We start from the raw sequence: 15,406 nt of genomic DNA, 5'->3' as shown, positions 1-15,406 counted from the left end.
TATGTATGTTGGTAACTCTAGACAAGGAAATATAAGTATAAGATAACAAGTTTTAGAAGGATATTATTCATACATGGAGTAATAATAATGGAGAATTTGCCATACAGAGTAGCGAAGCAGGTTGCGTTCAGGTGATTAAGGAAATACTTGCTGCATAGGTGAGGGTAAAAGCAATGGAGGGACATAGAAGTAAGATGGCAAGAGGTAATTAGAATGGACTGAGTATAACCACAGACAAAGACCTGATGTATCTATTAACTTTTTTTCTGTTCTTTAAATAGCTTATATTTGCGTATAATTCTTGATATGAGGTACCAGAGTTTGGAGCAGTTTTAAAAGGAAACATCTGTTATAAATACATATAAACATGTTAAAAACCAGAGGCTTTTGAGGTCCATTGGTAGTGTCCCTATCTCTGAGCCAAGAGATCCAGGCTCAAGACCCACCTGCTCCAAAGTTGTCTAATAACACATCTAAACAGGTTGATTTCAAAATACCGAAACAAAACCTTGATGTGAAGTTCCATTGTTCTGAAGTCGGTCTGCCCTTTGTTTAGTTTTATGATCAAGATATCATTTTATGATAATTTTGCATTAGCTCCTTTCACACCTACTTAACACCGTACCATTCCTCCTTTTGTCTTGCCTTATTGCAGTAAAGAGTTTATAAAAGTATACAAAATCCTCCAATTTACCTGTCTTTTAGACCCAGGTTAATATACTTAACCATAATTCATTTATTACAAATAAGTAGATTCTAATTCCAGGAAAGAGCTCTGAACTGTCGACATAGAACATAGAACAATACAGCACAGAACAGGCTCTTTGGCCCACGATGTTGTGCCGAACATCTATCCTAGATTAAACACCCATCCATGTACCTATCCAATTGCCGCATAAAGGTCACCAATGATTCTGACTCTCCCACTCCCACGGGCAGCGCATTCCATGCCCCCACCACTCTCTGGGTAAAGAACCCACCCCTGACATCTCCCCTATACCTTCCACCCTTCACCTTAAATTTATGTCCCCTTGTAACACTCTGTTGTACCCGGGGAAAATGTTTCTGACTGTCTACTCTATCTATTCCTCTGATCATCTTATAAACCTCTATCAAGTTACCCCTCATCCTTCGCCGTTCCAATGAGAAAAGGCCAAGAACTCTCAACCTATCCTCGTACGACCTATTCTCCATTCCAGGCAACATCCTGGTAAATCTTCTCTGCACCCTCTCCAAAGCTTCCACATCTTTCCTAAAGTGAGGCGACCAGAACTGCACACAGTACTCCAAATGTGGCCTAACTAAAGTCCTGTACAGCTGCAACATCACTTCACGACTCTTGAATTCAATCCCTATGCTAATGAACGCTAATACACCATAGGCCTTATTACAAGCTCTATCCACGTGAGTGGCTACTTTCAAAGATCTATGTACATAGACCCCAAGATCCCTCTGTTCCTCCACCTGACTAAGAACCCTACCGTTAACCCTGTATTCCACATTCTTATTTGTTCTTCCAAAATGGACAACCTCACACTTGGCAGGGTTGAACTCCATCTGCCACTCCTCAGCCCAGCTCTGCATCATATCTAAGTCCCTTTGCAGCCGACAACAGCCCTCCTCACTGTCCACAACTCCACTAATCTTCGTATCATCTGCAAATTTACTGACCCACCCTTCGACTCCCTCATCCAAGTCATTAATAAAAATTACAAACAGCAGAGGACCCAGAACTGATCTCTGCGGAACTCCACTTGTAACTGGGCTCCAGGCTGAATATTTACCATCTACCACCACTCTCTGACATATCACTCTACTGGTTAAAATTCTAACTCCCTTATAAAAGTCCCCCTTATACGTATGTAGAGACAGACAGGAAAACAAAAGTGTTTGAGGGGTAGAGGGAAAAGTTGGGAATCAATGCTCCCTGTCCCCAAGGCATACTGAGATGGTCCTTTTGTTTTTCCAGGACTTGCTGTTTGGCAATCTCTCATCTCCAGAAGCATTCACTTCCTTGTCGAAGGCACAGAGCATCTGGTTCACAATATAAGTTTTCTGATTGCCTGGTTAAGATCCAATACCAATTGGTGAGGGAAAAGAAACTGGCTTTCTTCAGGTTTTATCTTACCACAATAGGATAAACACCGCTTCCCTTTATGGAGGTTGGAATGGTTCTGGCTATCTCATTACTCCCACAAGCTATACAATCACCTGGCACATCACATAGTTGTTGGCAGGCAGAAGTTCACTGTTGTTTCAAGCAGAAGTCCACTGTCATTGATAACTGATCACCACACCATAGACCAATCATCTACTTGTTGCTGGCTGTATCTTTCGTCATACACACCCCGGCTTCCCCCAACTGCTTCAGTAACCGTCAGCGCAAACAACAGTTACAATATGTATTGCTTTTTTTAAAAATGTATCAATCCCCTCCATGATTTTTGGTTTTCAAAATAGCCCTTTTTCCATTGCAGTCACAGTAAGAAATATAATATGAAAAGATACAGTTTTGTACTTTAAACATACTTCTTTTGAGCATTAAACAAAGCAGTGTGGTCTGTCGACTCTGATTAAACGAATGTTGATTTTCTCATCCTTGCTGACAAATCCTATAAGTCCCTTTTATTTCCTTTCTATCCTGCTCTTATTATACTTAGATTAGAATAGACAAACTGGAAATTGTCTGTGGTTAATTGTGATGTATTCAATGATGGAAAGTGTGGAAAGGATGAAGATTTTCCTGTCTGAAACTGGAATGACAGCTTGCAGAATCCTTTTTTAACAGCACAGCTAAGAAAATATTTCCCTACTCGCTTCAGTCAGGGTCGAAATCTGAGACAATGCTTGTTGGTATTCAAACAGTATCGACACAAAAACTACCTTGTTTGACAAGAAATGCAGATTCCCTTTTTCTTATAAACATACTCTGCAGAATTTATCAGGTAATACCAGCAACGTATCAGAGTTACACCACAAAATACATAACTTATAACAGAAAGATTATTTTTCCCCTCAAAAAAGGTCTCAAATTTATGAGTTTTGCTAACTTTGAAATCTTCTTGAAAGAATGATTTGGGGATGCCGGTGTTGGACTGGGGTTACAACGTTAAAAATCACACCACACCAGGTTATAGTCCAACAGGTTTAATTGGAAGCGCACTAGCTTTCGGAGTGCCGCTCCTTCACAACCACCTGATGACAGAGGGGCGCTCTGAAAGCTAGTGCTTCAAATTAAACCTGTTGGACTATAACCTGGTGTTGTGTGATTTTTAACTTCTTGAAAGAAGAAGGTGAAGAAATTGAATTAACTTAGATAAATGTACATCTCAGTCTGGCAACGAGATTCTGGTTTCTGAAATGGATTGCAGTATATATTGAGGCATAACCTGCAGGAGCATATGGGCTTCATGTAGAACTATAGGCACAGGATCATTCTGCCCCTCAAACCTGCTTCACAATTTAGTCAGGTCATTTTCCATTTACACCTGTATTCTAATTTTAGAGCACAATTTTGGAGTTGTGTTGAGTACCCCCAACAGTGAGACTAGAAATGGGCAAGACTTTGGCATGGAATAGGCTTTGCTGACCATGGGATATGACATGGAAGCTTGGCAATGAGATATTCAACCAAAACCATAAACAAAATTGCAGCAAGGAATCAATTACTTTACTGTTAATTTACAGGATCAGGGATCTTGTCACTGTGTTTAAGAGGCATCCACACATGCCTCTATTTCCTGCAATTCAAGAGCAGCCTTCAGCTGTGTGAATGGGCACATTACAACCATTACAACGTACAACCTCTACTACTGACTACCTAGCAGATCTTGCTGAAACCTCCCCCTGTTATACTTAAAGTCTCAGCACAAAGAACAAGTAGCCCCATGGTTTAGTGATACCTCCCAGCATGTTCTCAGAGAACATATACAGGGATTTGTGGCAGAATCAATCAAGAAGTCTGACAAGGTCCACCTCAACATCAGGAATAACTCCTTGCAACTTTTATGCTTTTGCTGAACAGCGAGATGTGTTTCTCACAAGACAGCGAGAACTTAACGATTGAGGAGGATAGTATCTTATTAACACCACAAATCACCTCACTAATATTCAGCTTCCTATGTTACCAAAAGTGCCAACAAACTAGATGTCAAGAAATATGGACATGGAAGTCAGAGTAGGTGCCTGGAGATTTCCGCTCACGCTGGCTATGACCAGCCTCCATGTTGCCCAGCACCAAACAGCATTTCAGGACATGATACAGAGGTACCAGCTGTACAGACCCCTCTTCCAAGGGTGTTGTTGTCAACAATTGCCAACACCTCCTGACACAGTTAAAATGCCAGAGTATAGTAGGCTATGTATCAAGTGCAGGTAAATGGGATTAGTGTCATTTGGTGTTCGTTGATCAGCATAGACTCTATAGGCCAAAGGGTCTGTTTCTATGCTGTATGGCTCTATGATTCTATCATGGCACACCTCCGACAGGCTTGCAGGCTGCTTATGGAGCACAGACTTGTATTTCAGGATTCACTGGCAACTAAAAAGACAGCTACGGATACTTTGTGAACAGGGATAGGCACCCAGCTCACAGATTGGACCAGACTGCACCTCAAGGCAACTCACATGCTCTCTTCGTTCTCATTTAGAGCCTAGCTACATGGATATTGCTGCCTAACCTGCCATGTCTTGCCTTGTCAATTAATGTAGTCACACAACCAGGCAACCTGCCTTGCTGGCCAGCAGTTTCAGCCAAGGAGGTGTACATATTGTTGTATGGCAGTGTTCTACTTCCATCTCACACCTGCACCATGGCCAACACACTGCACATCCAGCAAGCAAGCCTCTGTGATTTGGATGCAAGCGTAAGAGGTATAGTTAGTAAGTTTGCAGATGACACCAAAACTGGAGGTATAGTGGACAGCGAAGAGGGTTAGGTCAGATTACAACAGGATCTGGACCAAATGGGCCAATGGGCTGAGAAGTGACAGATGGAGTTTAATTTAGATAAATGTGAGGTGCTGCATTTTGAGAAAGCAAATCTTAGCAGGACTTATACAATTAATGGTGAGGGCCCAGGGAGTGTTGCTGAACAAAGAGATCTTGGAGTGCAGGTTCATAGCTCCTTCAAAGTGGCGTCGCAGGTAGATAGGATAGTGAAGAAGGCATTTGGGATACTTTCTTTTATTGGTCAGAGTATTGAGTACAGGAGTTGGGAGGTCATGTTGCGGCTGTACAGGACATTGGTTAGGTCACTGTTGGAATATTGTGTGTAATTCTGGTCTCCTTTCTATCGGAAAGATGTTGTGAAACTTGAAAGGGTTCAGAAAAGATTGACAAGGATGTTGCCAGGGTTGGAGGATTTGAGCTACAGGGAGAGGCTGAACAAGCTGTGGCTGTTTTCCCTGGAGCGTCAGAGACTGAGGGGTGACCTTATAGAGGTTCACAAAATTATGAGGAGCATGGATAGGGTAAATAGGCAAAGTCTTTTCCCTGGGGTCAGGGAGTCTATAACTAGACAGCATAGTTTTAGGGCGAGAGGGCAAAAGATATAAAAGAGACCTAAGGGCAACTTTTTCACACAGAGGGTGGTACGGGTATGGAATGAGCTGCCAGAGGAAGTGGCGGAGGCTGGTACAATTGCAACATTTAACAGGTATTTGGATAGGTATATGAATAGGAAGGGTTTGGAGGGATATGGGCCGGGTGCTGGCAGGTGAGATTAGATTGGGTTGGAGTATCTGGTCGATGTGGACGAGTTAGACCGAAGGGTTTGTTTCCATGCTGTACATCTCTATGACTCTATGACTGTGTCTTACAGTCTTAGGGAGCTAGTCCTCACAAAAGTCTATGGAGGCACCCATTAGTCAGGAGGTCCAGGCACAGTAAGTTAAGGACAGCCTCCAATATTACTCCAAGGTATTAGCATATGAGGCATCATTTCAGACTGATCTCAGTCAAAGTGGCTATGTCTTTGCAGGCCACAGTGTGGATTATAGTCAATCATGTGACTCCATTGCAGCCAGTCTGGGGAAATAGGGCTAATGCAGTTGGGAGATATCCAAGCATTAGTCAGGGGGTCTGAGCATTTTTCTCATGCACTGCTGTCTGGTTAGGTCACTGAAGAGGATGGGACATGGTCATTCCTTTGGGTCCTTCCACAGCGACAAAGGGAAAAATGGGGTGCAGCATGGGAATAAGGGAGCGCCACTGCCACAGGAAGGAGAGTTGTGAACTTATTCTTCAGGATTAGGGTCTGCAAGCTAGGGAAAAGAAGGGATGACAATTGTGAAAGGGAGCAACAGTATTTGTGAGGGGGCAAATGGTCAAGAATGAATAGGAAGTGGGATCCATGCAAGAATAGGGTTTTGTTAGAAGTACCTTGGCTTCAAAGGGGGACAGTCAGGTGACTCTGTATTGCATTTCATTTGCAGCTATAATATCCTTCTTAAAGTAAAGGAACCAAAACTGCATACAATATTGCAGTTGTGGACCATTCAAAGTTGTATTTAATTAGGGTAAGATTGCATGACTGTTGCACTTAAGTCCTCTTATAATTAAAAACTAACATGCCATTAGCCTTGTTAATTATCTCCTGCACTTGTATAGTAGTGTTCAGTGACTTATTGAGGAGCACACCCGAGTCCCTTTTCCATCTCCACTTTCAAACTTTTAGCATGTTTCCTCATCATAGGCCTCATCAACACCACTGTTCACCACTTCTTGTTAATGATAATGGTCTAATGATCAATTATTCATCAGGGTTGATTAACCCATGGAGTTAATCTATTAATTTGTTTAATTAATTAATTAAAACAAAGATGTGCAGGTTAGGTGAATTGACCATACAAAATTGCGAGTAAAAAATGAGGTCTGCAGATGCTGGAGATCACAGCTGCAAATGTGTTGCTGGTCAAAGCACAGCAGGTTAGGCAGCATCTCAGGAATAGAGAATTTGACGTTTCGAGCATAAGCCCTTCATCAATTGCCCATAGTGTTCAGGGCTATGTAGGTTGAGTGCATTAGTCAGGAGAAATGTAGAGTAATAGGGTGGGGGAAATGGGTTTGGGTGGGATACTCTTCAGAGGGTCGGTGTGTTGAGCCAAGTGGCCTGTTTTCACACTCTAGGGATTCTATGATTCTATGGAAAACAGTAAAACACTTATCAAGTTACGAAATGAACATTACAGAAAACTTGCTGATTTCTGTATGTTCAGTTTGCAGATACACAACATAGTTGCTGCCTGGCAGAGTTGCAACACTGTAGACACATGGTATGTGGAGCCCTCAAAGATGAACTCTCCTAAAGGCAAGATACGTACATAACATTTAACACCTACAAGATGCACTGCATAAGTTGTACAAGGCTCCTTCGACTGTATCTGCCAACCTAGTCGGCCAAAGGCAGAAGGTATGTAGAAGCACATCATCTGGATGTTCCCCTCTAGACTATGTACCACCCTGAGTTGGAACAGTGACACCATTCCTTCAATGTCACTGGCTCAAAGTTTTAGAACTCTCTTCCCGACAACACTGTGGGTGTACTTAGATCAGTTGGACTACAACACTTCAAAAAGACAGCTCACCCACCACAACCTTCTCAAGGGCAATAAATGCTGACCTAGCTTGCAATGTCCATATATTGCGAAAGAATAAAAACATCAAACAACAATAATCGATCCACTGCAATAATGTGCCAGTCTATCCACAGAAATAGGCATTGTTAATGTAAAAAAAAATTTTCATTGTGTGATGAGTATTTTCTAATTTTAGCATAATTTGAAAACAACCAGATTTCAAATGCCCACCGTGGACAGTATAATAGGAGAACAAAGTTTTGCATATATTGGAAATCTGAAATATAGACTGAAAATTCTGAAAATACTCAGTAGGCCAGACAAAATTAATAAAGAGAGAAAAATAGTCAATGCTTCAGTGTTAGTTCTGATGAAGGGTCTCCCAGCCTTTGTTTCTTTCTTCACATTTTCTGTGAAACGTGCTAAAGATTTCCAACACTTTGCACATCTTTTGAAGCAAAAATAACCCATTTTACCATCCCTCTAAAAATTAATTATACTTCATGTGAGCCTCGCATTATCCTTCAGCAGGAATACAGTAGTAGCCGCCTGAGATCTGATTTGGCAAATACTAAACATGAATTTTAAAAAAAACTGAAGTGTGAATAAAAGCATAAGCAACCCTAGAAGCAAATGTAAATGAATGACAAAACAATAACTGATAATCCAAAACATAAAAGCAATTAATAAAAATGGCCATTATTAACCAGCAAATGACACCATGGACCATGCTTAGTATGCATAGCTCATGACTGACAGATTATATGCCCATATCATGCTCATCAAGGAAGGGGGAGCAAACTAGGACTGAGCTAATGAATTGGGTTTGATTATGGTCAATTTTGTTTTCACTTCTGGTGGGGCACACTCTGAGCTGATCTCAGCAGAATTCATGTGAAAGTTGGGGAATGGTGGAAGTGGGCTGCCATTCAAACTGAGTTTTTTCCTCCTTCTCTAGTTGTTTATGTGACATATTTTGGGTGAAGGTGAAGAAGAAAGGGTGGGTTCCTAATCTTGCCATTCTTGATGGGAGGATGACTCTTGTAGACCTTTAGCGGATTGGCAGGGATGTGTACTATGTCACCTAGCGTGTATCTTGGCCCTTCCTGAAGAAGGGCTTATGCCTGAAACGTCGAATCTCCTGTTCCTTGGATGCTGCCTGACCTGCTGCGCTTTTCCAGCAACACATTTTCAGCGTCAAAACAAGCAGCAACATTGAGTTAGGCTCTGGCTCCTAGACAATCATATGTTGAGCACTGGAAAATTGTCTATGAGCAGAGCACCCACCATCTGCACATGTGTGAGTTCATGGAGGTGAAAGACTGTCCCTTTCCATCTCAAGAGACTATGCTACCAGTAAATCCAAAGGCAAAACCCATAGGTGAGTCCGGACCCATTTTCAAACAAGTTTCCCATGCAAGGAAATGAAATTGGACTCATTCCCAAACTATCAAAAAGACATCCTCTTGTGCAAACCACCTTCAACCAGTCATGAATCCGAAGGCAGATGTCTCTCATATACATATTACTGCACAGCAAAGGTATTTTTTAATCTGGTGAACATGTATTTTAATGATTATGCATGACATGCTAATGCATGCCAATTGGATTCCCATTGCTAGCACCATCACAATCCACCTTCAATTTACTTCTAACTTAATTCTCAACATTCCATGCATCACTGGAACTGACATTTTCAACTCCCACATTGAAGACTCCCTCCTGACGTTTCTTTTGCTCCAAGGAACAGCATTGGATTCTACCCATAATGTAATTATCTGAAACACTCACTTATTCTGCTCTGTTCAGCAAGAAACAAGAAAAGATTTTATTTTTAAAGTGTTTAGGAGTTTCATCTGGACATAGTGATCTAACACTTGATATATTCTGCTTTCTATTAAGATTTATTGTTTAATGTGAACTTTGTGAACTGAGTGCTGCAGGGTATATAAGGAGTGAGTTAAGATTAGTTGGAGATGTGTTATTCACAAAAGTGCAATTTATCTGAGGAAGATGTACAATCAGAAAAGGCACACCATAATGTTCTGTGTGTGCATAGGTGGTTCCAGATCTGAATAAGTCACTAACCCATGCAGTCCAGGCTCATCTGTTAGGAAAGGACATTGAGCAAATATTTTATCTGGCAATGATCACCTGGCAAAGAAATCACTGCCTTCAGGAGAAAGGGGACACAACTATTAGTGAGGCAAAAGTGTTTTTATTAATAGGTGGTGCACATCAACTCATAATACAAAGCAAGATTACTTGCACCTTTTGCTCTTTGTAGTGGTGGCTAATGTGTTTCTGTGCTTTGTAAGCCACCTCATTGAATATTAAAAAGGGTTTGTCAATTGGGGTGCAGTCAGGCAAGCTTGTGTAGACGTCTGGTGGTGCACTGGTAGCATCCTTACCTTTGGGCCAGTGACTCTGAGTTCAAGTCCATATCAGACCCCGTTGGCCATAAGGAGTGTTCATGAAGTAACTCAACAGGGTGGTAATCAGCCTAGGAATCATTCCTCCACCTCCCTGAAGGAAACAAAATGTTATGATGAAAGGTACCCTCAGGAAAATAAGGCTTGAAATTGGAATATATAATCTTTGGATTTTGAGGTATAAACACCTGGGCTTGATACTACAGAGAAATGTAGGTTTAGGTTTGGATTAGTTGCAGACCCTATACTTAGGACAAACAAATGATGTTCACAGGAATTTTCCATACTAAACAATCTCAATTTAGGGAGAAATCTGTCCATTGAAGCTCAATAAACCTGAGGTGATAGTATTTATGAGTTTGACAAGATGCATTCACACTGAAAGATCAAATAGCATAGAAATACCAGCTGCATAACATGCATTCTCTGTACCAACAGCATGCAACTCTTAATAGGGCAATAGTAAGTATGTTTACAATAACCTTGCCATGAAACCTGTCCCAAAACATTATGTGAGAAATAGTAGAATGAATGAACAATGAGAGCAATTTGATTCAGGCCGGAGCAAGGGGTCTATTGAGAATAATGCATTCCTATGCATAAAAAAAATCAAAATGGAATTGATCCCAGGAGATATCACAAAAGGAAAGGCATTTTTCTTTCTTTTCTGTAGCCAGGAGGAGCAGGAATTATCTTCCCATGCTGTATATGGGATGAGCTTTCTCAGTTTCAGATTTCCATTCCTTCTTGGATGTAAAACATTGACATGATCTCCCCAGAACTCTAACCCAATTGAGTATCTTCCAAACTATGTTTCACCACTCCGCAGTGACACTGGAAGTGAAGTAGATGGGTGGCATGTTAAATGTAGAATATAAGGTCAAGCAATGCAGGTCACATTTTGCAGCAGGAAGTTTGTTTCAGGTCAAGTTTGCCATCTATTGATTCATGCCCCAGACTGAGAAGTTCAAATCAAGGCTGTGTGAGTTAGCCACTATGTTCTCCGATTTGCAATAAAAGAGGCAGTTGACATCAAACAGAACCAATTATGTTCTGACTAATTAAAAACTTAATTATCATTCGATGATACATAAAAGCCCTGAAAGATGAAGGACAAATTCACTGAGCTTGAATTTTGGACATGGGGTCCAAGGTTCATTACACCTATATACCATTGGAAATGTGTTGGGTAAGAAGAAAAATTTCCCCTTTCAACTCATTTCCATGAAAACAGTTAGGTAAGATGTAACCGCTACACATCCCAGTCTCCGTTTCTGTGCAGGTGCTCACTGTACACTCCACAGAAGCCAAGCAGCATTCTTTATAAACAATATGCTTTAGGCAAACATTGTCTTTCCATCTACTATCACCCTGTGTCTTCTATGGGCCAGCTAATTCTATCCTCTCTTTTGCAATCCTTGATTAGCAGGGACTTTTTTCCCCTTTATCCTTTTGTTTTAAAATATCTTTTTTGTTTGATGTCTGGGATTATTGAGGTGTGGTTTTAATTCCGGATTTTATTTTATATGTTAACCAGTGTTCAACAATTTAAAAGAAAAAACATTTATGTTATAATAGATTAGATTCCCTATAGTATGGAAACAAGCCCTTTGGCCCAATAAGTTCACACCAGCCCTTCGAAGAGTAACCCACCCAGATCCATCCCCCTATCCTATATTCACCCTGACACTCTGGGCAATTTAGCATGGCCAATTCACCTAACCTGCATATCTTTGGATTGTGGGAGGAAATCCATACAGACACAGAGAGAATATGCAGACTTCACACAGTCACCCAGGGCTGGAATTGAACCTGGGTCCCTGATGTGTGAAGCAGCAGTGCTAACCACCGTGCTGCCCCAAGAAACTGAGCTTCAGTGAGCCTGATGTGATAAAATAAACTCTTTTGTGAATGTTAAAGCAGCATAGTGAAAATCGATTCTCCTTCTGGACAGTTGTACAAAAGAGAAGCAATTGCTGGTTTGGCAATTGAATTAACACATTTATACTGAGGATGTGATTGGTGGAGTAATGGGACTTGATCATCAGTGCATTCTTCCTGTCACAGTCATGATCCTATCCTCTCAGTACACTAGAGAAGACAATGGTCCTTTAAATGATTAACAGCAAGACAATGGAACCAGGGGCATTCAGTGAAAGAGAGAAAACTTTGGATGCTTCTAAGTTTGCTGCCTGAGGCATCTTCTCCAGCAACTCTTCAACATCAACCAGGAAGATATCATGAAGTAGAACCTGTAGCTGGTGTGATGGTAGTCTTCCTGATTACCTCTGCAACCGCTTCACTTATGTTTGTCCTCAGCATGTGCTTTTAAATAGGCAAGACAGGCTGCTGGTTAGCCTCTGCAGAAGCAAGCTTAAGGGAATGAGGAGGAAGATTACTTTGAAGAAAAGAATACTATCATTCAACTTAATATTCACATCCACCAGTTTAGATACTGGCACATAGCAAATGTTAAAGACTAATTTTGAGCCAGGGTCTGCATGCATGGCCTGCAGCCAGGATGGGGTTAGATGAGCTCATGAGCGAATACCGTTATAGTAAACTTACATATCAATGTTCTTGCATAGGACTTCGGTGAGAATGTTGTCAGGCAGACTGTGGGGCACTCCAAGGATGATGTACACCAATATGGATGATTTTAATATGAATAAAGACAAGATTGATCAAATTGGCAAGGGTAGTTTCGAGGGAGAGTTCATGGGATAAATGAGAGTGTATTTCTTGGAGCAATATATTAAAAAATCAATCAAGGTGCAGGCTATTTTGGATTTAGTATTGTGTAAAGACATGGGATTAATTAATGATCTTATACTAAAGATCCTCGAGGGAAGTGTGATCACAACATGATGGAATTTCAAATTCAGTTTGAGGATGGGAAATTTAAGTTCCAGACTAGCGGTCTGGTGTTAAACAAAGATAATTATATAAGCATAAGAACAGATTTTGCCTGAGTAAACTAGACAGAAAGATTAATAGACAGGAAAGTCCAATTCCTTCCCCCTAAAATATATTTAATTGAGGAAGAAAGATTATGGGGGGTGGGGGGGGGGTGGCGAGTGGAGAAATAATTAATCATTAAGTAAGGAGGTTAGAGATAACTTTAAGGCAAAAAATAAGGTATACCATATTTCAAAGTTCAGTGGCAGGCTGGAGGATTTGGAAATTTTTAAAGACCACCAAAGAGTCATTAAAAATGTAACAAAAGACAAATGATGAAAGAACACTAGCAGAAAATATAAAAACCACTAGCAAAACTTCCTTTAAGTGTATAAAAAGGAAGAGAGGAGCTAAAGTGAATGTTAGTCTCTTAGAGGACAAGATTGAAGTATTAATAATGGGAAAAAGAGGTATTCAGATACAATAAATTAATACTTTGCCTCAACTTTCATGGGTGTAGGACACTGAAATCGTTCCAACAGTACGAGGTTTCGAAGAGATTAGAGAAAAGGAGAAACTTAAGACAATTGCCATCAGTATGGAAGCATTACTAAGGAAACAATTACGATTAAAGGAAAACAAGTCTCCGGAGTTTGATGGTCCATATTCTAGAGTTTGAAAGGAAGCGGCAGCTGAGACAGAGCAGTGGATTCATTGCTTATAATATCCAAAATACCTTGGTTCCAGTGAAATGGACAAATATTAATATAATACTCTATTCACAAAGGGAGGGGCAACATAGGAAACTATAGAACAGTTAATTTAACATCTTTCCTTGAGAATTATTTGGAATCCATTATTAAGGAAATACCTCCAGAACATTTGAAAATTCAAAATGCAATCCATCACAGCCAGTGAAGTGTAAACCTGATTTGACTAACTTTCCAGAGTTCTTTGCAAATGTAACAAGAAAAATAGGTAACAGGGTCTGGTTGATATGGTATATCTGGATGTCCAGAGGGCATTTGATAACGTGCTAAACCAAAAGTTATTACACAAGATAAGATCACATAGGGTTGGGGGTAATATATTAGCTTGGGCAGAGGATTGAGCCATCTACAAAATGCAGAGAGTCAGGATAAATGGGTCTTTTTCTGGTTGGCAAAGCGTCACTAGTGCAGTGCCACAGGATTCTGTCTTTGGGTCCCAACTATTTACAATCAATATTAATAACTTGGATGCAGGAATAGAATGTACTATAGCCAAATTTGCATATGACACTAAAATAGGTGGAAAGGTAAGTTGCAATGAAGAAAGAAAAAAATTTACAAATTGATATAGATAATTTAGGTGAATGGACCAAAGTTGACATTGACTGTGGGTAAGTGTGAGATTGTCCATTTTGAGCAGAAGGATCAAAAAGGCAACTTATTATCTAAATGGAGAGAAATCTCAAAATGTGTCAGTTCAGAGGAATCTGGGTGTTCTTGCGCATGATTGGTAGAAAGCTAGTATAGAGAAGGTAATAAGGAGGCCAAATAGAATTCTGGTATTTATTGATTAAGGAATGAAGTATAAAAGCAGAAACATAGTGTTGCAACTATGCAAGGCTTTAATGAGATTGCATCTAGAGTCTGGTGCAATAGTGACTGCAGATCCCAGTACTTGATGAGACATATAGACTCTCAAAGCAGTCTTATAATTTATTGCTTAACATAGAAGAATTAGTGGCACTAAAGACTAAAAACTGCTGCCCTCTTTCAGAATGCAAACATTCATGCTGCAAGTATTGCTACTGCAAGCTTCTATGGTAGTCAACACATTAGCTGTCACCTAGTGCCAAGTTGGTGCAATCCAAAAACAAGTCCTAAAATCCCAAAGCCTGCACCATTAGGATGCCTGCTGCCCTGGAGATCCCATAAATGGCTGAATATTCTCTTTTCCTGTAGAACACCCTAATTACCTTCCAGATACTTCTATGGACAGAATATTGCAAAACGTTGCTAATGTTACCAGCTTCTTGGAAGGAACTGATTACAAAGAAGGGAAGGACAACAGTGATCTTCACAGCCACCAGGACAGCTGTTCTCACTTTACTTTGAGACTCCTGTTTTCATGAAAGAGATGATGCAACTTTGCCACCATGTCCTTAATGAAGTGGAGCTTCTTGAAATACTTCTGCTGACTCATCCCACTGTAAGAGTGACTCTCCTGGAAGATTCTCTAGGTGTAGGGCTTTCATAAGAGAGCTGTCTCTCACCTCCCTTCTTTGAGGAGATTCCCTATTCTATATATGCTGCTTGAGCTGCAAACCAAAAGGCACTGCAACTAGGACTCATAGGACTGTAAGGCTAAGGAATGCCTTGTCTTTCTCAAAAATGCAGAAACCTTGAACGTGATCCAACAACACACCACGGTATTCCAAACCATTCTACCCAATCACAAGGAAGTAAAAACTGACTTAGCTGCAAGTCCTTTCATGATCTTTAATACAGCCTG

This window comes from Hemiscyllium ocellatum, chromosome 7, assembly GCF_020745735.1.
Source record: "Hemiscyllium ocellatum isolate sHemOce1 chromosome 7, sHemOce1.pat.X.cur, whole genome shotgun sequence".
Taxonomy (NCBI): Eukaryota; Metazoa; Chordata; class Chondrichthyes; order Orectolobiformes; family Hemiscylliidae; genus Hemiscyllium; species Hemiscyllium ocellatum.
This window is presented reverse-complemented; position numbering follows the sequence as displayed.